The 24,162-nt window shown below is 45.2% G+C and overlaps 1 pseudogene across 1 annotated transcript; it reads right to left on the reverse strand.

The window, feature by feature from the left end:
• Nucleotides 1–799: 799 nt before the first annotated feature.
• Nucleotides 800–22,898, reverse strand: LOC144274485 (butyrophilin subfamily 1 member A1-like; annotated as a pseudogene). The gene is made up of 7 exons (XR_013347887.1): nucleotides 22,527–22,898; nucleotides 18,575–18,922; nucleotides 15,333–15,617; nucleotides 13,676–13,750; nucleotides 4,313–4,333; nucleotides 3,351–3,383; nucleotides 800–2,045 (listed from the first exon to the last, which is right to left on the reverse strand). The product of XR_013347887.1 is annotated as a butyrophilin subfamily 1 member A1-like (transcript).
• Between the last annotated feature and the right edge of the window lie 1,264 nt (nucleotides 22,899–24,162).

Here is a 24,162-nt window from a genome sequence, read left to right on the forward strand (position 1 = left end):
TTGGTCCCCTTTTGCACAGGAAGAAAAGGAGTACTTGTGGCACCTTAGAGACTAACCAATTTACTTGAGCATAAGCTTTCGTGAGCTACAGCTCACTTCATCAGATGCTTATGCTCAAATAAATTGGTTAGTCTCTAAGGTGCCACAAGTACTCCTTTTCTTTTTGCGAATACAGACTAACATGGCTGCTACTCTGAAACCTGTCCTTTTGCACAGGGTTGCACTTTATTTCACACTGCACACTTCTGAAGAATTATTTGTGGACAGGAAGTTATGGTGCCTGCAATGGTCTTTGGGTTATTTCAGGATTTTGTTTTGTTAATGAATTGGCTGGCTTGGACAATACATTGGCATATGAGTGTCAGGAAATAAAGGAAGAGTCAGGAAGTTGTATCCAAAGATTTTAAATAAAATATCAGATTCTTTTAAAAGCAACAGCAAATAACCAAGAGCAAATCAGCACATAGGAAACAGACACAATGCCAATGTACAGCATTACAGTCCCTCATCACATCTCCACATCACCCAGTGCTGCAAGGATGTAGGTGTGTAAGCCATCCCTTGTTTCCCTTGTTCACCTGGACCCAACCTCTGTGATGACAGCAGGAGCGATGGAAGCTCCATAAAAGTGTGGGGGGCCACCGGCACCTAAACTCTGGCCCTGCCCTCCCCCACTACCCCTTCTCCCAATGCCCTGCTCCCACATCACCCCTTCCTCCTGAGCCCCCACCCTCACACCACCTCTCTCTACCCTACCCCTACCCCTGCTCACTCATCTCTGCCCCCCCCCCATCGCTTCCTCTTACGGCTTGTTAAAAGTTGGAGGGCATAGTCCCCCATTTTTAAAAGTGATGGGGCCATGGACCCCTGACTCCCCATTCCAGCACCCCTGGATGACAGGTGCACATTCTGGATGTCTGTATGGGACTGCAAACCAGCAGTGTCTTTCTCCTCGCAGATGCTAGGCAGAGCACAGCAGACCACAGCCATATGGATGGCACTGGCTATGTTGGTGTCCAAATGGTCTGTAGGTGGCACCATATTGCCTTCAGCCTGCCAAATGTGCACTCCATGTCCCTAGAAATCCTAGTGCCAAACACGAAACTACAGCATTCATGTCAACACACGTGTATGGGGTACGGATCATGTGCAGCTCGGCAGTGTGGACTTTTATAAGTGGACTTGACTAATGTGTGCACATGCCTGCAAGGCAGGATGGAGCACACGCTGCAGTGTAGACACACCCTTAGCTACTAACCTGACCAGTGGCTAGAGTTCTCTTGGATTGCAGAGGCTAGTGACAGACAGGCTGCACAATCTTAGGACCAAGGAAATTGGCTTGTCTTCCTCCATCTCTGCTCTCAATGGCTCTTAAATCCAGGGACACCACCCCTCTCCCAGGTTTATAGAAACTGTGCATTACAGGCTCTGCAGAAACATTGGAGACCTCCAGCATCTTAGGATGAGGATGTGTGAGGCTAGACTGGCTGATGACAAGTGTCCCAGAGGGGTATTTCTTCCTGTGTCTCAGGGACACAGTCTGAGCTGTGATTGCAAATCCCAGACCCAGAGCCAAGGGTGGATTTTCTCCCCAGCAAAGGAAGCCGGTGGGAAAGTGAATATCAGTACCCCTTTATCAGCATCAAAAAATGCCACCTTCCCCACTTCATAGTCCAGAGAAACCCGGATCCTCTTGGGCACCTGCTTCAGGGCCAATGGGGAGCGAGGAGAAGTGACAGCGAGGTACTGATTCCCCCAATGGCCCACAGCCCAGATCCCCTCCTCAGTGCTAAATATGATCTCTCCTTTCCTCCTCACAGACTCTCTAGCGATCCCCACAGCCCAGTATCCCCCACGTCCCACCTCCACCTCCCAGTAATGTCTCCCTGAGTTGAACCCCTCGTAGCCCAGCACACAACGTTCATATTCAAATCTCTTAGGATTGTCGAGGCAATCCAGCCGTGTGAATAGCCGTTTAACACTTTTGCAATCCACAGACAGGAGAAGATGGGGATGAACTGTGTCTGGATCCAGAGTCACATTCTCTGGGAAAGAAAAAATCAGAGCATTAAGGGCAGAGCTCAGCCCTGCGGGAGAGTTTGATCATGTCAGTGACAGAATCTGCCCCAGATGGAGTGTGACTTAGGGAATCGCCTTCCTCCAGAATTTACCAGGTTGGAATGGGGAGCAGCTCTGAGATCTCAGCACAGTGCAGGGGAGAGTCACTCCCCTGACAGAGATGTGTCAGTAACAGAGTGAAGGGATCAGCTGGGCCAGGCCTCAGAATCAGGGTCTATCCCCTCCTGGCCCCACCTCTCCCCATGGAGGGGACTAGTATCCCTGGGGGGACACAGGAATCCTGGTATCCCCAGGGGGACACAGCAGATTATATGAAGTCAAGAATATTGACACAGCTCCCCCCCCCCCCGCCCCCCGAAGTGCTTTATTTCCAGCATGAGTCCTTTTGTTTCCCAGCTGCTTCTTCCTTTCAATGTGATATGGGCCTCCTCACTCTCCTCCCCTCTCCAAATGCTGGATCTCTGAGTGCTCCTGCCTCAGACAGCAACAGGCCACATGGGGCAAGGACTTGACATGCCTCAGATTTCACTGCTCAGCAGCAGGTCCCGTTTCTCCCAAGGGCGGCTGCTCTGGGGAACTGCACTCACCCACCCTCCTGTTAATTGCTATCATCTTCAAAACTGCTCATCATCCCACCCTTCCCTTCCCTTCCTCTCCTTCCCACCACCACCTTCACTCCCCCACCCATCTCTCCTCCACTGCTCGCTCTGGCTCATGTGCAGGAAGCAGGATCTTCCTCCCCTACATTTTATTTCCTCACTTACCCCAGCCCCTCTAGCTGTAATTCTAGTCAACACTTTTCCCATCTCCATCATCATGGTATCTAGACACCAGACACAGAATTCAGTTGCTCCTTGTCTGCAGAGCATAGCTCTGTCCCTCTTCCAGGCAGTGAGGGCTGAAGAAGAGTGAGGAGGAGACATGAGCAGGAGCAGGAAGGCAATTGATGGGAAGACAGGGCAGGTATTGGCCCTGGGGTAGCAGCTGGGCAGGGTCATGTTCCATTGTACAATGACTGGGAGGTGCTCTCAGAAAGCCCTTCAGGGGGCAGGGCACATGCAGACAGAGGAGTGGGAGGAGCTGTGTACGATCTGGATGCATTGTGTTGTGGCAGGACATAAGCATAAAACCTGCCTCACATCCTGATGCGCACCGACATACAGGATGCTTGTGAGGTCTGCCCTGAACTACTCACTGCTGCAATCAAGGAGAAGGTGCAACATTTTCTTATGAAAGGTGATGGACATTGATACAGTATGATCTTCAATTACCTTTTTCCAGAGGGGCAGCAAGCTTTCTCCAGCCTGAAACCAACCACATAATCAGAGATGAGAATTCCCCAGAACAAATTCTCTAGGATTCAATAGGGTACAGAATGATACACTGAGGGAAAAATAGATTTATAATGTCTATCAGATGTTTATAATAAAATAAAGAATCAGAAACACACCTAGATTGTGTAAGTGCTTCTCTCACAGAGGCTACACCTTTAACACACTCTTTTGTATTATGTCAGGTCCCATTAACTATGCAACTGTCAAAAAACTTACGATCCGATTTTTCAACGGACACATTCGAATTAGGATGCAAAATACCTGGTCAGAAAAGCCTGAACCTGGTCCCACCGAGGTCAGTGAAAAATCTCCCATCTATTTTAGAGGGAGCAGAATAGAACATATATGTGCAGCAATCGTGAAAAGATGGCTGCACGTGCTTAACTTTACAGATCGGAGTCACTCCACTGAGTCCCATGAGTTCTACTCAGACACAGCAAGTCAAATCTGAAAGCTAATCCTAATTTTTGAATTAAAAGTGTTTTTCTTGACAAATTGCCTTTTTCAGAAACAAACATTTTTCTTCAAAACATTGCCAATTTAATTTCAATTTTACGACAAAGATCCACTTTCCACTTCTTTTCTGCACTATTTCTCAGTATTGTCAAGATCAAAGTTAAATCTGACAGCTCCTTTCTTTTCAAATCCCTTATTTTATTTTGTTTATTCTGTGTGACATTGATCAGCCTTACCTCTATTCCACATTTTTTAAAATTGAAATTGAAAAAAGAAAAACAACCTCCCCCAAGAAATAAATAATCAGAAAAACAACCCTCCCCCCAAAAAATCAATCAACCTAACAAAAAACTAAATAAACGTCAACACCACAATGACAACAAAACTCTCTGATCAGTATACAACTGCGTGCAAAAAATAGAAAGAAGCAAAAGAAGACTTACCAAGCTCTGCAGTAAGTTTCCCTAAAAATGTAGAGAAATAAATATTCATTATTATATCCAGTTTTATCATCCAGAGCTTCTATCCCCCTGGATACACAGTTGAAAGGCTGTATTCTCTATGTATGAAATTCAAACTATAGGTAAAGAGGGCAGTCTCTGAGTTATGGGAGTGTCGGGCAGAGAGATGTTACAATTGACAATACTTAGCTGTGATGATTCAAAAAGGGCTTGGTTTTAAACCTGAAAGTTGCTAGGAATTTTTTCCTCCCTGGAATAGATGCATTTATTTACTTACCTAGCATGGGGTGTTTCTGTAGGGCCCAGCACTATAGAGCTCAGGTGCACTGCACTTTGTTAGCAAAAAGAGATTTCAGTAAAGATACCACAGGCAGGACACAGAGCACCTCTGAAGCCTGGCAATGGCCAGTGTACTCACTTTGATCTGAGCTGCAGCTCCTGCACATCCCCTATCTGGAATCTACAAAATCCTGGCCCTGGCGGCTTCACTCCCATTTCTCTGCTGACCTGATACTTGTCATGTGACAATGGTAACGCTCAACAGAGTCATTTTCTATATCACTGACCAGATCATGTTGTTATAATAAGGAAACAGAGCTATCCCTAAAACTCCTCAGTCTCTATCTCCATTTCTCCCTGTACTTCACTGTCCAGCTTCTGCAACAAACCCTCCCTAGCCCCAGCTTCTGGCTTCCTGCACAGATTTATAGTACATATAGCCACACACACACACCTCTTTCTCAGCACTTGTTGAGGTTATTTTGGCAGGTGTTAATGGGATTTTGATCCAAAGAGGATCACAGACTTTATTAAAGCCAAGCATCTGCCTTCAGGTTCAGTAGAAAGAATCATTATGGCCTTTGGTGTTGTGATCCAGCTAGAAATAATGAAAACTACTGCCCAATGCACTGGGCACAAAGCCAACCCAGGTAGATTAACAGGGCTATCACTGATAGTGAACTCAGGGGCTAAAAGACCGTGTGTGTGTGTGTGTGTGTGTGTGTGTGTACGTGCGGGCGTGCGTGTGTGTTTGTTGGAGGTAGAAAACCAAAAGAAACCTGGCAAAGGAGTTATGGGTGTGAACGGAAGCAGATAGGGCTCCTTGGGCACAGAGCTCACTACAGTGGAAGATTGGGGATTTTCTGAGCAAGGAAACTGTCTGCTGTTGTTGGTTTCTACTGTGTTCTAGGATAAAAGACTTTCCTCTACATATTTTGTAAATAACAAGATGACACCAAGAATAGACCTAACTTGTATCTATCAGAAACAACTCTGCACAAAGGGGAAAAACTGATACCAAGCTGGCATGAAGCCCTTCCCCGCTGTGCAGGAGGGCACAGAGTCCCCCTTGTTTCCCACTTCATGTCACCTCCCGCAGGAGGGGAATTTCACCCTCAGTGAAGATACATCTTAAATCATGTTCTCTATGTTCTCATCTCCTACCTACTGAATTATCATCAATACATTATTGTGATATTTCATGTGAGTTTCAAGTTGGTGTTCCTTTATTACCAATAATCACAACAACAAAAATTAACAGCAAACAACTTCATAGAACAGTTTCTATTAGGAGAAAACATTTGAAAAGCAAGTTGTTTAAGAATATTTACAGTTAATGTAGATTGAAAGAAATGTTTTCATTATATGAATCCTTAGCACCTTGATAAACATTAAATTTATGTTTTACTAATCATGTGACTACATTGGAGTTCAATATCAAAGAGTGAGTATTTCCAAGTTGTGAAAGTTCTGAATTCCCAGCAGAATTAGAGCCCAGTCCTGCTTCCTGGCATATCCTACATATCCAGCAACTTTGTTGGGAGCTTTAGGGGTGCAAGGAGTGTAATTTCAGGCCCTAATATTATCAACTGTATTGTTCTAGGACTTGTGCATTTAGTGCTTGATCCTTCACTCCCTGAAGTCAATGACAAAGCTCTTATTGATGATAGTGGTGTTTCTGGTTCTAAAATCTCTCCCATAATAAATAATAAATAATAATAATAATGAGGAGACAAATTTGTGGAAAATTTTACTTGTTGGAGGAAAGATAATGACACCAATGTCGGTATCACATTTCCCAAATAAATAAATAAACAAATAAATAAAATAAACAGCGATAAATAAAAATTATTACTAGAAAATAAGAATGGCCATACTGGGTCAGACCAAAGGTCCATCTAGCCCAGTATCCTGTCTTCCGACAGTGGCCAATGCCAGGTACCCCCAGAGGGAATGAACAAAACAGGTAATCATCAAGTGATCATCCCATAGCCCATTCCCATCTTCTGGCAAACAGAGGCTAGGGACACCATCCCTGCCCATCCTGGCTAATAGCCATTGATGGACCTATCTTCCATGAACTTATCTAGTTCTTTTTTGAACCTTGTTATAGGCTTGGCCTTCACAACATCCTCTGGCAAAGAGTTCCACAGGTTGACTCTGCGTTGTGTGAAGAAATACTTCCTTTTGTTTCTTTTAAACCTGCTGCCTATTAGTTTCATTTTATGACCCCCTAGTTCTTGTGTTATGAGAAGGAGTAAATAACACTTCCTTATTTATTTTCTCCACACCAGTGATGATTTTATAGACCTCAATCATACCTCCCCTTAGTTGTTTCTTTTCCAAGCTGAAAAGTCCCAGTTTTATTAATCTCTCCTCATACGGAAGCTGTTCCATACCCCTAATAAATTTTGTTGCCCTTTTCTGAACCTTTTCCAATCCCAACATATATTTTTTGAGATGGGGTGACTACATCTGCATGCAGTATTCAAGATGTGGGTGTACCATGGAATTACACAGAGGTATCTATCCCTTTCTTAATGATTCACAACATTCTGTTTGCTTTTTTGTCTGACGCTTCACATTAAGTGGATGTTTTCAGAAAACTATCCATAATGACTCCAAGTCCTGGTCTACACTAGGACTTTAGGTCGAATTTAGCAGCATTAAATCGATGTAAACCTCCACCCGTCCACACGATGAAGCCCTTTTTTTCAACTTAAAGGGCTCTTAAAATCGATCTCCTTACTCCACCCCTGACAAGTGGATTAGCGCTTAAATCGGCCTTTCCAGGTCGAATTTGGGGTACTGTGGACACAATTCAACGGTATTGGACTCCGTGAGCTATCCCAGAGTGCTCCATTGTGACCGCTCTGGACAGCACTCTCAACTCAGATGCACTGGCCAGGTAGACAGGAAAAGAATCGCAAACTTTTGAATCTCATTTCCTGTTTGGCCAGCGTGGCAAGCTGCAGGTGACCATGCAGAGCTCATCAGCAGAGATGACCATGATGGAGTCCCAGAATCGCAAAAGAGGTCCAGCATGGGCTGAACGGGAGGTACGGGATCTGATCGCTGTATGGGGAGAGGAATCCATGCTATCAGAACTCCGTTCCACTTTTCGAAATGCCAAAACCTTTATCAAAATCTCCCAGGGCATGAAGGACAGAGGCCATAACAGGGACCCAAAGCACTGCCGCGTGAAACTTAAGGAGCTGAGGCAAGCCTACCAGAAAACCAGAGAGGCGAACGGCCGCTCCGGGTCAGAGCCCCAAACATGCCGCTTCTATGATGAGCTGCATGCCATTTTAGGGGGTTCAGCCACCACTACCCCAGCAGTGTTGTTTGACTCCTTCAATGGAGATGGAGGCAATACGGAAGCAGGTTTTGGGGATGAAGAAGATGATGATGAGGAGGAGGTTGTAGATAGCTCACAGCAAGCAAGCGGAGAAACCGGTTTTCCCGACAGCCAGGAACTGTTTCTCACCCTGGACCTGGAGCCAGTACCCCCCGGACCCACCCAAGGCTGCCTCCTGGACCCGGCAGGCGGAGAAGGGACCTCCAGTGAGTGTACCTTTTAAAATACTATACATGGTTTAAAAGCAAGCATGTGAAAGGATTAATTTGCCCAGGCATTCATGGCTCTCCTGGATGTACTCTCAAAGCCTTTGCAAAAGGTTTCTGGGGAGGGCAGCCTTATTGCGTCCTCCATGGTAGGACACTTTACCACTCCAGGCCAGTAGCACGTACTCGGGAATCATTGTAGAACAAAGCATTGCAGTGTATGTTTGCTGGCGTTCAAACAACATCCGTTCTTTATGTCTCTGTGTTATCCGCAGGAGAGTGATATCATTCATGGTCACCTGGTTGAAATAGGGTGCTTTTCTTCAGGGGAGACTCAGAGGAGCCCGTTCCTGCTGGGTTGTTTGCCTGTGGCTGAACAGAAATGTTCCCCGCTGTTAGCCACAGGGAGGGGGGAGGGTTGAGGGGGTAGCCACGTGGTGGGGGGAGGCAAAATGCGACCTTGTAACGAAAGCACATGTGCTATGTATGTAATGTTAACAGCAAGGTTTACCCTGAAAGACTGTAGCCACTGTTTTATAAAATGTGTCTTTTTAAATACTGATGTCCCTTTTTTTTTCTCCACCAGCTGCATGTGTTTCAGTGATCACAGGATCTTCTCCTTCCCAGAGGCTAGTGAAGATTAGAAAGAAAAAAAAAACGCACTTATGATGAAATGTTCTCTGGGCTCATGTTGTCCTCCCACACTGACAGAGCACAGAGGAATGCGTGGAGGCAAATAATGTCAGAGTGCAGGAAAGCACAAAGTGACCGGGAGGAGAGGTGGCGGGCTGAAGAGAGTAAGTGGCGGGCTGAAGAGAGGGCTGAAGCTGAAAGGTGGTGGCAGCGTGATGAGAGGAGGCAGGATTCAATGCTGAGGCTGCTGGAGGATCAAACTAATATGCTCCAGAGTATGGTTGAGCTGCAGCAAAGGCAGCTGGAGCACAGACTGCCACTACAGCCCCTGTGTAACCAACCACCCTCCTCCCCAAGTTCCATAGCCTCCACACCCAGACGCCCAAGAACGCGGTGGGGGGGTCTCTGGCCAACCAGCCACTCCACCACAGAGGATTGCCCAAAAAACAGAAGGCTGGCATTCAATAAATTTTAAAGTTGTAAACTTTTAAAGTGCTGTGTGGCATTTTCATTCCCTCCTCCACCACCCCTCCTGGGCTACCTTGGTAGTCATCCCCCTATTTGTGTGATGAATGAATAAAGAATGCATGAATGTGAAGCAACAATGACTTTATTGACTCTGCAAGCAGTGATCGAAGGGAGGAGGGGAGGGTGGTTAGCTTACAGGGAAGTAGAGTGAACCAAGGGGCGGGGGTTTCATCGAGGAGAAACAAATAGAACTTTCACACCGTAGCCTGTCCAGTCATGAAACTGGTTTTCAAAGCTTCTCTGATGCGCACCGCACCCTCCTGTGCTCTTCTAACCACCCTGGTGTCTGGCTGCACGTAACCAGCAGCCAGACGATTTGCCTCAGCCTCCCACCCCTCCATAAATGTCTCCCTCTTACTCTCACAGATATTATGGAGTGCACAGCAAGCAGTAATAACAGTGGGAATATTGGTTTCGCTGAGGTCTAAGCGAGTCAGTAAACTGCGCCAGCGCGCCTTTAAACGTCCAAATGCACATTCTACCACCATTCTGCACTTGCTCAGCCTGTAGTTGAACAGCTCCTGACTACTGTCCAGGCTGCCTGTGTATGGCTTCGTGAGCCATGGCATTAAGGGGTAGGCTGGGTCCCCAAGGATACATATAGGCATTTCAACATCCCCAACAGTTATTTTCTGATCTGGGAATAAAGTCCCTTCCTGCAGCTTTTGAAACAGACCAGAGTTCCTGAAGATGCGAGCGTCATGTACCTTTCCCGGCCATCCCACACTGATGTTGGTGAAACGTCCCTTGTGATCCACCAGAGCTTGCAGCACTATTGAAAAGTACCCCTTGTGGTTTATGTACTCGGCGGCTTGGTGCTCCGGTGCCAAGATAGGGATATGGGTTCCGTCTATGGCCCCACAACAGTTAGGGAATCCCATTGCAGCAAAGCCATCCACTATGACCTGCACATTTCTCAGGGTCACTACCCTTGATATCAGCAGATCTTTGATTGCGTGGACTGCTTGCATCACAGCAGCCCCAACAGTAGATTTGCCCACTCCAAATTGATTCCCGACTGACTGGTAGCTGTCTGGCGTTGCAAGCTTCCACAGGGCTATCACCACTCGCTTCTCAACTGTGAGGGCTGCTCTCATCTTGGTATTCATCCACTTCAGGGCAGGGGAAAGCAAGTCACAAAGTTCCTTAAAACTGCCCTTACGCATGCGAAAGTTTTGCAGCCACTGGGAATCGTCCCAGACCTGCAACACGATGCGGTCCCACCAGTCTGTGCTTGTTTCCCGAGCCCAGAATCGGCGTTCCACCGCATGAACCTGCCCCATTAGCACCATGATGCATGCATTGGCAGGGCCCATGCTTTCAGAGAAATCTGTGTCCATGTCCTGATCACTCACGTGACCGCGCTGACGTCGCCTCCTCGCCCGGTATCGCTCTGCCAGGTTCTGGTGCTGCATATACTGCTGGATAATGCGTGTGGTGTTTAATGTGCTCCTAATTGCCAAAGTGAGCTGAGCGGCCTCCATGCTTGCCTTGGTATGGCATCCACACAGAAAAAAGGCACGGAACGATTGTCTGCCGTTGCTCTGACGGAGGGAGGGGCGACTGACGACATGGCTTACAGGGTTGGCTTACAGGGAATTAAAATCAATGAAGGGGGTGGCTTTACATCAAGGAGTATTTCAGGCAGGACTTCACGGAGGGTTCCAATAAGAAATGGTGCACCTAAGTAATTGTTCTTATTGGAACAAGCAGGTTGGTCTGGCCTCTGATTGATACATGGCTAGATTTACCTTGCTGCACCTTCTCTGAGTGACTGCAGTGTGACCTAGAGGAATGAGTCCCCTAGACGGGGCGGGGGGGGGGGGGGAAGCGAATGAGTACAAAACAACTCTGGTCTTTTTCTTGTTTTGATCCACTCCATCTATCTTTTACATCTTTGGCTGGCAGCAGACGGTGCAGAAGGACTGCAAGCCATCCACATCTCATGGCTGCTCGGCAGGAGATGGTACAATAGGACTGCTAGCTATCCTCATCTCTTGCCTGCCCAGCAGAAGATGGTACAATAGGACTGCTAGCAATCCATACCGCCTCCTGCTCACCATAAGATGGTTCAATAGGACTGACTGCAGGACTAAAGAGAATGACCTGGTCAAGTCACTTCTAATGTAGTCCCTGCACCCATGTCTGCCCAGGCGCTCCTGGCTGATATGGCCAGGAGCACCTCGAACATGACGATGACGGCTACCAGTCCTACTGCACCCTCTGCTGCCACAAGGCAAGGGGTTGCTGCTACTGTGTAGCAATGCAGTACCACGTCTGCCAGCACCCAGTAGACATACGGTGACGGTTACCTGAGCGGGCTCCATGCTTGCCGTGGTATGGCGTCTGCACAGGTAACTCAAGAAAAAAGGCGCGAAATGATTGTCTGCCCTTGCTTTCATGGAGAGAGGGAGGGAACGGAGGCCTGACGATATGTACCCAGAACCACCCGCGACAATGTTTTAGCCCCATCAGGCATTGGGATCTCAACCCAGAATTCCAATTGGCAGCAGAGACTGTGGGAACTGTGGGATAGCTACCCACAGTGCAACGCTCCGGAAGTCGACGCTTGCCTCGGTACTGTGGAAGCGCTCCACCGCGTTAATGCACTTAGAGCATTTTCTGTGGGGACACACACACTTGAATATATAAAACCGATTTCTAAAAAAACGACTTCTATAAATTCGACCTAATTTTGTAGTGTAGACATACCCCTAGATCTCTTTCTTGAGTTGTAACAGCAATTTAAACCCAACATTTTACATGTGTAGTTGGGATTATGTTTTCCAGTGTGCATTACTCTGCATTTATCACCATTGAATTTCATCTGCCATTTTGTTGTCCAGTCACCCAGTTTTGAGAGATGCTTCTGTAGCTCTTTGCAGCCTGCCTGGGACTTAACTATTTTGAGTAGTTTTGTATCATCTGCAAATTTTGCCACCTCACTGTTTACCCCTTTTTCCAGATCATTTATGAATATGTTGAATAGGACTGGGCCCCAAACAGACCCCTGAGGGACACCACTATTTACCTCTCTCCATTCTGAAAACTGACCATTTATTCTTACCCTTTGTTTCTTATCTTTTAACCAGTTACAAAACCATGAGAGGACATTTCCTCTTATTGGATGACAACTTATTTTGCTTAAGAGCCTTTGGTGAGGGACCTTATCAAAGGCTTTCTGAAAATCTAAGCACACTATATCCACTGGATCCCCCTTGTCCACATGCTTGTTGATCCCCTCAAAGAATTCTATTAGATTTATGAGACATGATTTCCCTTTACAAAAAACATGTTGACTCTTCCACAACAAATTATGTTCATCTACGTGTCTGACCATTTTGTTCTTTACTATACCAGTTTTCCCAGTACTGAAGTCAGGTTTACTAGCATGTAATTGCCAGGATCACCTCTGGAGCCCTTTTAAAAAATTGGCATCACATTAGCTATCCTCCTGTCATTTGGTACAGAAGCTGATTTAAATGACAGGTTACAGACTACAGTTAGTAGTTCTTCTATTTCACATTTGAGTTCCTTCAGAACTCTTCAGTGAATACCATCTGGTCCTGGTGACTTATTACTGTTTAGTTCATCAATTTGTTCCAAAACCTCCTCTAATGACACCTCAATCTGGGTCACTTCCTCAGATTTGTCACACAAAAAGAATGGCTCAGGTTTAGGAATCTCCCTCACATCCTCAGCTGTGAAGACTGATGCAAAGACTTTAATTTAGTTTCTCTGCAATGGCCTTATCGTCCCTGAGTGCTCCTTTAGCATCTCGATCGTCCAGTGGCCCTGCTGGTTGTTTAGCAGGCTTCCTGCTTCTGATGTATTTTTAAAAATTTGCTATTATTTTTTGATTCTTTGGCTAGCTGTTCTTCAAATTCTTTTTTGTCCTTCCTAATTATATTTTTACACTTCAAGGAGTTTCTTTTCCCTTGTGTGGACAGTTACAGGACTGTAAACTTTGGGGTATACATAAATTCACCAGTGGACCAAGGGTTCTGTTTGAGTTCAGTGAAAGCTCTTCACAGATACTGTACAAATGATGAGACTTTGATGGGTTTCACATCCCCAGAACAAAGATGAAAATTTTTCACTTTTCTCTAATTTTATGTGTCCCGTTATATATAAATGTGAAGGCTCAGCTGGTGTAACTCAGTGAAGTTCCTTTGCAAGGACATTTCCATACAAAACCATTATTTTTTGTTGCTTCTACATTTTTCATGTTACTTTTTAGTTTTTCAGATGTAGCCTTACTGCTTTTATTAGAAGAAAATCTTGCATTATATTTTCCTTTATAATGTTTACCTTTTATTTTAAATAAATAAATAGTGATACCAATGAAACATGCGAAAATCATCAGGATCACCAACAGAGCCACCATCCATGGATTCGCCTTTGGGAAAAAGGCAGCTGTAAAAGAAAACCCCAGAGGGACTCACATCACTCTGTAAGTAAGGGCAAAAATCAAAGGATTCCACATCATATAAAGCTACCTCCAGCAGGAGTAGTCTAAAACAAAGGTGGAAATACAGCCCTGTCTGCAGTGCACAGAGCACCAGAAACCTATATTACAAGGACTCCAACCAACACAGGCATCAATTCACAGATCAGCGTATGAATCAGCCTGGTTTAATTCACTGCTGTTGTTGCACAAAGAGACAACCTTGTTCAATGCCTAAAGCACTGGCTTCAGACTCAGGAGACTGAATTATGTTCCCCACACTTCTGGTGCCCTGCTGTATGAGCTTTACTATGTCATTTCCCCTCTGTTGCTCTATTTCCTGTCCAGTCTTTTGCTTGTCTTGTTCATTTAGTTTAGAACTATCACTGTTTATTTGTACAGTGCTCAGCACACTGGGGCTGCAATCATGGGCGGTGCGTAATGGAGGCTTGGGGAGAGGCCGGGAGCGGGAGTGCAGTGGCGGATTACCGCACAGACCCACAGGGCCTATGCCCAGGGGTCCTGGCCAATTTGGGGCCCCCGGAAAAATCCCCACTGCTACAGCCTTGGGGCTGGAGGAGCTCTCACTCCAGGGCCACAGTGGGGACACAGAGCCTTTCTGGACTCGGGGTCGCAGCGGACAGGGTGGAAAGGAACAAGCGGGGTGTGGGCCTCGGGAGAAGAGGTGGAGTGGGGGTGGAATGGGGGCAGGTTCGTGGTTGGAACAGGGGCAGGCTCACAAGGGAAGGGGTGGAATGGGGTGGGGCCAGGTAGGGCCTTGGGGGGAATGGTGGAACGGGGGATGGGCTCTGGGCTTGGCGCTCTGGCCAAGGCCAATTGCTCTGCTGCAGTCCCGGCCATGGGTGAGAGCTCAGCCCCAGCTGGGGCTATGCTCTGAGCCCCTCCTCTCCATGGTCCCAAAAGAGCTCTCATGCAGAAGCAAAAGCAGAAGCTCCCCCTGCAGTTCCCAGCTGCCTCTCCTCATAGTCACAGCTCCCAGCTTGCCGGCTCCGGCAGCTGTCACACAGGGCGACACCATGTGACCAAGCAGGGCCAGCAAATCCTGGCAAAAGTCTGGGGGAGCGTGTGACCCCATGTGTCCCCCCGTGTCAGCACTGCAGGGAGGAAGGTCTCGGGTTTCAGCCCCACTCCTGAAGCCCCAAGCCCCAGCAGGTGCTTCCCATGGGGCTGAAGCCCTGAGACCCCCCTCCCCACAGATTTGAAGCCCCAAACTCCTGCAGTCATGCCCCAGCTCTCAAACTTCTGAAGATTGTCATATGTGTCTTGGAGAGTCAGTAAATTTGGCCACCTCTGCTATACAGTATAGGTGGGATCTTCAAAAGTGTCTGAATTATTTAGGAGCATGAGTCTTGTTGACTTTCAGGATACTTTTGAAAATTCCACCATTGGTTTGTTTCTTTTGTAGGGTTTTTTTTCTAAATATCATACTCTAGCCTTCATTGCTATTGATACATTTTAATGTAGTTAACCAATCTGCTGTTGTCTTTTTTCTGTTGCTGATCACAGTGTGTTGCTTTGGTGGTAACTGACCTGATATATAAAATAATGTTGATTCCTTTTTTTGGTTGGTGTGGGTGCTCCTGATTACACAAGACAAGTTCTGGTGTGAATTCTCTGTAATAACGATGGAATTTTCAATGTCAAACAGCTCATTGGCTTCTTTGGAATTTGTTTCAGAGAGCGATGGTAAATGCTGTCCACTGGCATCTCTCCACAGCACCTCAGGCTGTGGGTACCAGCCAACCGATCGACACACCACACGGATCCCTCCATCCTGATAATCCTCAACAGAGATGTGAGGAGCAGTGCCTGAAGCTAGAGAAAATTAATAAATCAGTATTAATTTATGCACATGTTCAGCCTGGAGGATAAACGTTTAAACTTTCCTTTTATTCCCTATACTCATGGACTCAGGAAACAATATGAGCAAGAAATTATAATTATTTCATGGAGCGGGAAGGGAAAACTTTTTCCTTCACTAGTTTTCCATTCCAGGATCTACACATGGCAAAACATTGTATTTCATGATTTCATGAATCCCTTAGCTGGTAAATGATCTTAACACTAACTGATAAAGAAAAAGATTGAGAAAAATAAAAGTTATATTTCAAATGTACCTTCAGGTGAAATATCTCTTCTTTGATCATATACAGTCTGCTTTAGCTAGCCCTATGGGTACATGTCATAAATATAAAGGGAAGGGTAAACCCCTTTGAAATCCCTCCTGGCCAGGGGAAAGCTCCTCTCACCTGTAAAGGGTTAAGAAGCTAAAGGTAACCTCGCTGGCACCTGACCAAAATGACCAATGAGGAGACAAGATACTTTCAAAAGCTGGGAGGAGGGAGAGAAACAAAGGGTCTGTGTGTCTGTCTGTATGCTGGGTCTTGGCCGGGGATAGACCAGGAATGGAGTCTTAGAACTTTTAGTAAGTAATCTAGCTAGGTATGTGTTAGATTATGATTTCTTTAAATGGCTGAGAAAAGAATTGTGCTGAATAGAATAACTATTTCTGTCTGTGTATCTTTTTTGTAACTTAAGGTTTTGCCTAGAGGGGTTCTCTATGTTTTTGAATCTAATTACCCTGTAAGATATCTACCATCCTGATTTTACAGGGGGGATTTCTTTATTTCTATTTACTTCTATTTTTTATTAAAAGTCTTCTTGTAAAAAACTGAATGCTTTTTCATTGTTCTCAGATCCAAGGGTTTGGGTCTGTGGTCACCTATGCAAATTGGTGAGGCTTTTTATCCAACATTTCCCAGGAAAGGGGGGGTGCAAGTGTTGGGAGGATTATTCATTGTTCTTAAGATCCAAGGGTCTGGGTCAGTAATCACCTAGGCAAATTGGTGCGGCTTTTTACCAAACCTTGTCCAGGAAGTGGGGTGCAGGGTTTTGGGAAGTATTTTGGGGGGAAAGACGCGTCCAAACAGCTCTTCCCCAGTAACCAGTATTAGTTTGGTGGTGGTAGCGGCCAGTCCAAGGACAACGGGGGGAATATTTTGTACCTTGGGGAAGTTTTGACCTAAGCTGGTAAAGATAAGCTTAGGAGGTTTTTTTCATGCAGGTCCCCACATCTGTACCCTAGAGTTCAGAGTGGGGGAGGAACCTTGACAGTACATGTCAAAGACAGAGGAGAAAAGTCTGTCCATGTCTGGTCAAGTTTAACCCAGAGCTCAGTATGTGTGGCTGCTCCTAAGCCCCTCTTCACTGGTGAAAAGCAGTGGAGGAGGAATGGGCTTTCACAGGAGGAATTGTTCTCCCTCCTTAAAGTTTTAGCAGCCTTCACCAGAATGAAATGAGATAGCACCAGAGTGACAAGGAGCCAGCAGAACACTAGCCACTCATTTTCAGACATGGAGTAGCTAGTGTACCCCTTATCCAATGTACTTCATGTTTGGATGAAGAATCATTCCTCGCAACGGACTTGGGGAAATTTTTCAAAAGCACCCAAATGACATAGGAACTTAAATCCGATTTACAAAAGTGACACACTGGAGTTACTGCTAGGAAATAAATGGAAGGTAACAGGAAATTTTGAATAGTAAAATGCAAATAAGAATCACTGAGAACCCTCTCCAAAGGAAATACAGGCACATAGAACTATAGGATTGGAAGGGAACTCAAAAGGTCATCTAGTCCAGCGGTTCTCAGCCAGGGGTCTGTGGCCCCACAGGGGGCTATGAGCAGGTTTCAAGGGGTCCACCAAACAGGGTCAGCATTAGACTTGCTGGGGCCCAGGGCAGAAAGCCAAAGCCCCCACCCTGCTGTGCATGGCTGAAACCTGAGACCTGTCACACGAGGTTGAAGCTGAAGCCTGAGCAACGTAGCTTCACAGGGCCCCCTGTGGTGTGGGGCCCTGGGCAATTGACCTGCTTGCTATCCCCTAATCCTGGCCCTGGCTTTTAAATGCAGAAAAACAGTGATTGTGGCACAATTGGACTGTAGAGTTTTTACAGCAAGTTGTGGGGGAGGGGGCTCAGAAAGAAAAATGTTGAGAACCCTTGATCTTGTCCACTCACCCACACTGAGACAAGATTAAGTACTCCTAGGCCATCCCAAACTCGTGTCTGTGTAACCTCCTTCTTAAAAAACCTACAATGACAAGAATTCCATGACCTGCCTAGGTTACCTGTTCCAGTGCTTAACTATCTTCATAGTTAGAAAGATTTTCCTGCTATGTAGCCTAAATCTCCTTTTTTTCACTGCAGCATCATGCTGTTGGCTCCATATTCACTTTGTGATCCACTAAAATCTCCATATCCTTTTCTGCAGCATTGCTGCCCAGACAGTTATTCCCATATTGTATTTGTGCATTTATTTTTTCCTTCCTACGTGTATTTCTCTTTGCACGTTTTTACTCAATTTCATGTTGTTGATTTCAGACCAATACTCCAGTTTATCAAGATCATTTTGAATTCTAATCCTGCCCTCCAAAGGGACTGCACCTTTCCCAGCTTGGTGACATCTGCACATTTTATAAGTGTACTCTCTACTGCATTATCTAAGTAATTAATGAAAATATTGAATAGTACCGGACCGAGGAATGACCCATGTGGGATCCCATTTGATACATCCTCCTAATTTAACAGCAAACAACTGATAACTATTCTTTGGGTTCAATTTTTTAATCAGGTTGTGCACCCACCTTCTAGCAATTTCAGCCAAACCACATTTCCCTGGTTTGCTTATGAGATTGTCATGTGGGATTGTGCCAACAGCCTTACTAAAAATTAAGATATATCACATCTATTGCTTCCCCACACGCTACTGACCTGACACCTTTAGTTCCAATAGGGCTTCTTCATAATCCATACCCTCTTGAACAAAACAGCTATACTGTCCTTCATCAGAAGGTCTGATATTGAAAATTCTCAAGGCAACATTTCCATCGGTGAGACCATCTTTAAAGAGCTCTGTCCTCCACTGATATTCTGACATCTGCTGCCCATACTGGTCCTTTCCATCACTATAGCGATGAACAAATGGAGAGAGTTGGGAACGGAACCACGTCACCTCCATGTTCTCAGCGCTCATCTTGGGGGACAGGTGACAGGGTAACACAATCTCTTCTCCCACAGTGGCAATGACAGGCTGGTCAGGTCCAACCACTTTAAAACGAGCTAAGAAATGTACCAGGATACAAGGAAGATAAACTCAGAGAAAGCATGGGAAATTCATATACATTTCTTTAACAATACACACAAACAACAAGATCTATTTCATGTATTTTATATTCTATGGGGCATGAAATTATATATGGAGTTTACAAGAAATAATGCATTTCCACAACTGTAAATTATTCGCAAAAAGAAAAGGAGTACTTGTGGCACCTTAGAGACTAACCAATTTATTTGAGCATAAGCTTTCATGAGCTACAGCTCACTTCATCGGATGCATTCAGTGGAAGTGAGCTGTAGTTCACGAAAGCTTATGCTCAAATAAATTGGTTAGTCTCTAAGGTGCCACAAGTACTCCTTTTCTTTTTGCGAATACAGACTAACACGGCTGCTACTCTGTTAAATTATTGTTATACCAGATGTAGGGTGAAACCTCATTGAATCTAGTGGGTGTAATAGCCACCCTTCATTCAGAATAAATGTTAGAAGCAATGAAGCTCCTTTATGGAGTAAAGTAGCTGAAACTTTCAGAGCCACCACTCAAATTACATGCCATGTGCAAGTCTGGTCAAGAGCTGAGCTATGTGGGCATAGTGCAAATACAGAGGGATGGGTATTGCTTTGGTAGAGCTGTGTGCTTGTGTGTGAGAGCAGAAGCAGAGAAAAAACACTAAAGAAGCAGACAGAAAAGGCTGCAAAGAAGGGCCAGAGACAGCCAGAAAAGCACTTGAAGCATGTGAAAGCTAAGAGAGAACTTGTTGGGCAAAGTTTTGGTTGAAAGAGGCTTGGAATTGTGAGCAAAGAAATTGCCTCCTGCTGTTTGATTCCTACTGTGTTCAATGATGCGGGACTTTGTGTACATTCTATGTAAATAAAAAGGATTTCATCAAATAAATACCTGACTCCATCAGCAATTTCTCTTTCTAATGGAAAGAACCCATAAGACCCTGAATACTGGCTACCCACTCATGTCTAAAGGGTTATTATTATGTTTATGTAAGCAGGGTCTGAATGAATGCTTCCCTGACAGCTAGCTGGGAGTGGGAGAGACTCCTGGTGTGTTTATGTAAATACAATTTGTTCCTGCTCTGTTTACATATTCAACAGATGCAGAGGTGTCAAAGTGATCAACTTTAACTGGTGTTGGGTACAAATCACCTTAGTACTGAATGCAGGAGTAGTGAAATGCTGTTACCAATGTTGTAATTATTGTGGGAATACAGAGAAGCAGTACTGTGCTTAACCTGTCCCAAATAAGGGGGACCATCCTCAGTTGAAAGAACCTTGTTAAGCCAGAGGCTCGAATGTCAGCGCTCTGTGAAAGTAAGAGGGGTGGGGACAAGTATCCCAGTGAGAAGGCAGCACACCCTCACCAAGGGTCCTACCTAGACTGGTTCAACCTGTTCCTCCCCACAGGTCAAAGAATAGCATTAAATAGGCTTCATTAGAACCCTCTTTGTTAATTTAATTGTTCGATCAGAGCTGAAATCATTTGTGGTGCGACTGTGTTTCTGCCCTGCCCGCTAAGAGCTAAAATTACTAAGAAACTGATGTGCAGAGGACACAGCAGAGAGGCAGATGGCAGCAGAAGGTGACTGACAGCTGGTGAATGAGTGGCTGTTGAGGCAGAGAGGCGCAACAAGCAGCCAGCAGGGCAGTGGCAAAGAAGCATGATGAGTGGCTAGCAGGGCGGCTGGTGGAGAAGCAAGGTGAGCGGCCAACAGGGTGGCTGGTGGAGAGGTGTGCCAACAGCGGTGACCAAGCAGCCAGCAGGCTGACAGTGGAGAGGCGCGGTGAGCATGGTGAGCAGGCATCTGGCAGGGTGGCTGGCAGAGAGGGGCAGCGAGCGAGTGCCCGAGCAGCGCTACAAGTAAGGAGCCTCTTTACCCCCTCTCCACACAAGGTGGGAGGTGAAGTCTGCAGATGCACCTCTGAACTCTGGGTCTGCACTAACCAAGGACAGCAACTGTGAGTGGGGTGCAGAGAAGGTTTGGGCATGTGAAGGGGGCTTTTGGGTTGCTGGACTTAAGAACCTGAGGGGAAAGGACACTGCCCAACCTACTTGGGGTTGGGTCGTTTACCCATGGTTTATTTTTATGGACCCTAGTTGCAGTGTTTTCCCAAATTAACACTGAGTTGCTTCCCTCCTTTTATTAAAGTTTCTTTTCTATACTCAGACTCTATGCTTGTGAGTGGGGAAGTATTGCCTCTCAGAGGCACCCAGGGGTGGTGTGTAAATTTCCTAGGATACTGGGTGGAGGATTGAGCCAGTTCTGTGTTGTATCGACAGAAAGGAACCCCTAGATATTGAACACGGCCCTGACTGCTGCTGGCTCCACCAGGCAGAAAGATTATATTTTTAAAAATACTGAAATACATTCCCAGCACTTGTCATGGGGAGCAAGTGAGAGGATCACAAAATGTCCCCAACCCCAGTTACAGGGTGATAAGGTTCAGTCACTCTACATTGTGCTCTGAAATGTGCCACAACATAAAGAAAATTAACTCAGAGAGAAAAATTACTTTTCTTTTGCCTCCTCAGTCCTGTCAGCCTCATGCAGTAGTGTGCTATGCAAATAAAATAGGATTAGATCTGATAAACTAGGCAACACAATTTGGAGGAAATTTTAAAGGGCTGGAAACCTGATCCCAATCCCATTGAACCAATGGAACAGTTCTCATTTACTTCAATGGGATTTGGATCAGTCCTAATGGGCTCTCCTTTTGTTGCTCAGGTTCATAGGCTGCGAAATCCTTTAATCTCCAGAGGGCTAGTTTCAATTTAAGATAGTGCAAAGTGTAGCATCCTACTTGGTTAGCTGTGCTCTGCACATGGAACACTGTGTACCTGAGCTCTGTGATATGCTCTTACTTCCAGTATATTTTGTGTGCACTTCAAAGCACTGGTTTTTGACATATGAAGCATTAAGTGGTTTGGGATCAGATTAGTGCCTCTTTCCTAATGTGATGTCCCAGAGACTGAAAGCAGATGGAGTGTCTGAGCTAACAACCCCACGGGTTCTAATGGGACACTTTCAATAAAGGGTCGTCAGCTGTGTATCTCATTTACCCTCTTGTTCAACCTACTGACTTATAGTCCCTGCTCTCTCTAGGTGATTGAGAAGGGAATGAGTGGAAGAGGACGTCAGTGCATTAAGATGAGTTAGACAGTTATTAGTCCTGAAGGTTTGGACAGGCAGGGAAGACACTTTTTAAAAAAACACTGTTGTTTCTGTTTGGAATTTGGGGTGTTTTTTGTTTAGCCTTCTGTTTACAACTAAACATCTTACTGGGCATCTTTTCAAACCCCTGCTATTTATTTACTTAGATTTTTATCCTCCTTCAGTAACAGAGTGTTATCCATTGCTGACAACTTTTAAAAATACATGCATGAATAAGCAAACCTAAAAACTATCCCAAGAACAATGCAACAACCCAGCAACAGGATAAGCAGAGCAAAATTGAATAAAGAAGTTGCCAATCTTGCTTTGTGGTTCTATTTACACACTGTAAGTAGTTCCATTGTCTTCAAGTGAAGCCCATTTGTAAGTCACTGTAAGCCTAGATAAATCATATAAGAAACTACAGAAAGAGATGGGATTCCTACCTGATTCCAACCTGTGAAGAGAACAAGTAATGAAGAAAATAATCAAATCAGGCAGAGAGCATCTGGCTGTGGTGCTATGGCAGAATGAGAGAACCTGCATCCTCATGGGAACTTGGTCTAGATAACAGGATGGACATGGAGAAAAACAAACAAACATCATAGTAAACAAAACAGTGATTATGAGATGCTGGTTATTGGATTTTGAGGGACAGAAGATCACAGAGGACACAAATAAAATGGGATATATGCATTGCCAAGTAAATTTATTGTGTTATGCAGTTAGAGCAGCCATTCCATTAAAGTTGAAAACATGTTTCTATTATGAGTCTGAGTTTGTCCCATTCCCACCCAATCCACACTGCTCCCCACCTCGAGGTCGCTGCTTCCCCCACTCCTCTATATCCTGCTTCTCCCCTCTGGGTCCTCCCTGTCCAAAGGTTCCTGCTTTTCCTCAATTCCACTTTCCCCTCTCCAGATGCCTGCTTTCCCCAACTCTGGTTCCCTGATTCCTCTCTCCCTCCATTTTGCCCTCTCCAGGGGAGAGCCCTAATCACTAGGCTATTGACTAGCCTGAGATGGAAAAAGAAAAGGAGTACTTGTGGCACCTTAGTGACTAACCAATTTATCTGTAGCCTGAGATGGAGTTTTTTCAATCTTTCCTGGTGGATCTGTTCCACTTTGAGTAAATAATGAAATATTTATTAGAGCAGGAACTTGAACCTGAGTCTTCTACAGCCAAGAGGAGGGCTCTAATCACCAAGCCACCCTCTCTCCTCCACTGTAGCACTGCTGAACATATAATTTAATACAGAGTGGAACAGCTCCAACAAGAGAGCCTGAGAAACAGAGACAGAGAAATGTACAGGAAATGAGCCAGAAAAGTCACAATACATTCAACTGCAGTGAGAGTCCTGGAGCTTCTTTTATTCCTTTGATAAATTCAGAACTTCTCTTTACATCAGCAGGAGACTTGCCATGGTTAACTCCAGCTGCTAATTACTAGTTCTGCCTCACTAGTATACCATAACAGAAATATCCAAGAAAAAAAGCTCAGAGACATGGGATGCTTTCATGGAAGTATCTGAATGATCCTATTACATGCATTCCTCTTCCCCCCTTCTCCTTCCTCTCTACCCACTTCCTTCCCTCCCCATCTCTAGCCCTCTCCTCTGAACTTTGCTTCTATTCTTTACTTAACTTCATAATTTTTCTTTAACTAGTTGATTTTCCATAAGCAGATTTTGTTTGTAAATTGTTTAATGCAAATAATTGAGGTATATTTTGACCGTATATATATAATTAAATGTTTCAAGTATGGCTAACATTAGGTAGCAAATGGTTAATATATTATGAGAATTTAATATAGTTTATTATGTTTGTTTTTTCTCTGTATATATATATTTTAAAAAGTTAAAAAAACAAAACAAAGAAAATAAGACTCAACTCCAGGAGGTTTACAAGGAAAAGGTACCAGGAGGGGGACTGCCTCGGAGAGAAAATAAAATCACGCTGCTCTGTAGAACCTTGCTGATCCACGGATGCAAGGAGTCCCCAGGTCCAGCAATGCACTGGAATCATGAGGGGTTAGGGGGTAGATGTTCCCGGTACACTGGAAACATGAGGAGGGTGGGGTGAG

The sequence above is a fragment of the Eretmochelys imbricata genome, chromosome 14, assembly GCF_965152235.1.
Source record: "Eretmochelys imbricata isolate rEreImb1 chromosome 14, rEreImb1.hap1, whole genome shotgun sequence".
Lineage (NCBI taxonomy): Eukaryota > Metazoa > Chordata > Testudines > Cheloniidae > Eretmochelys > Eretmochelys imbricata.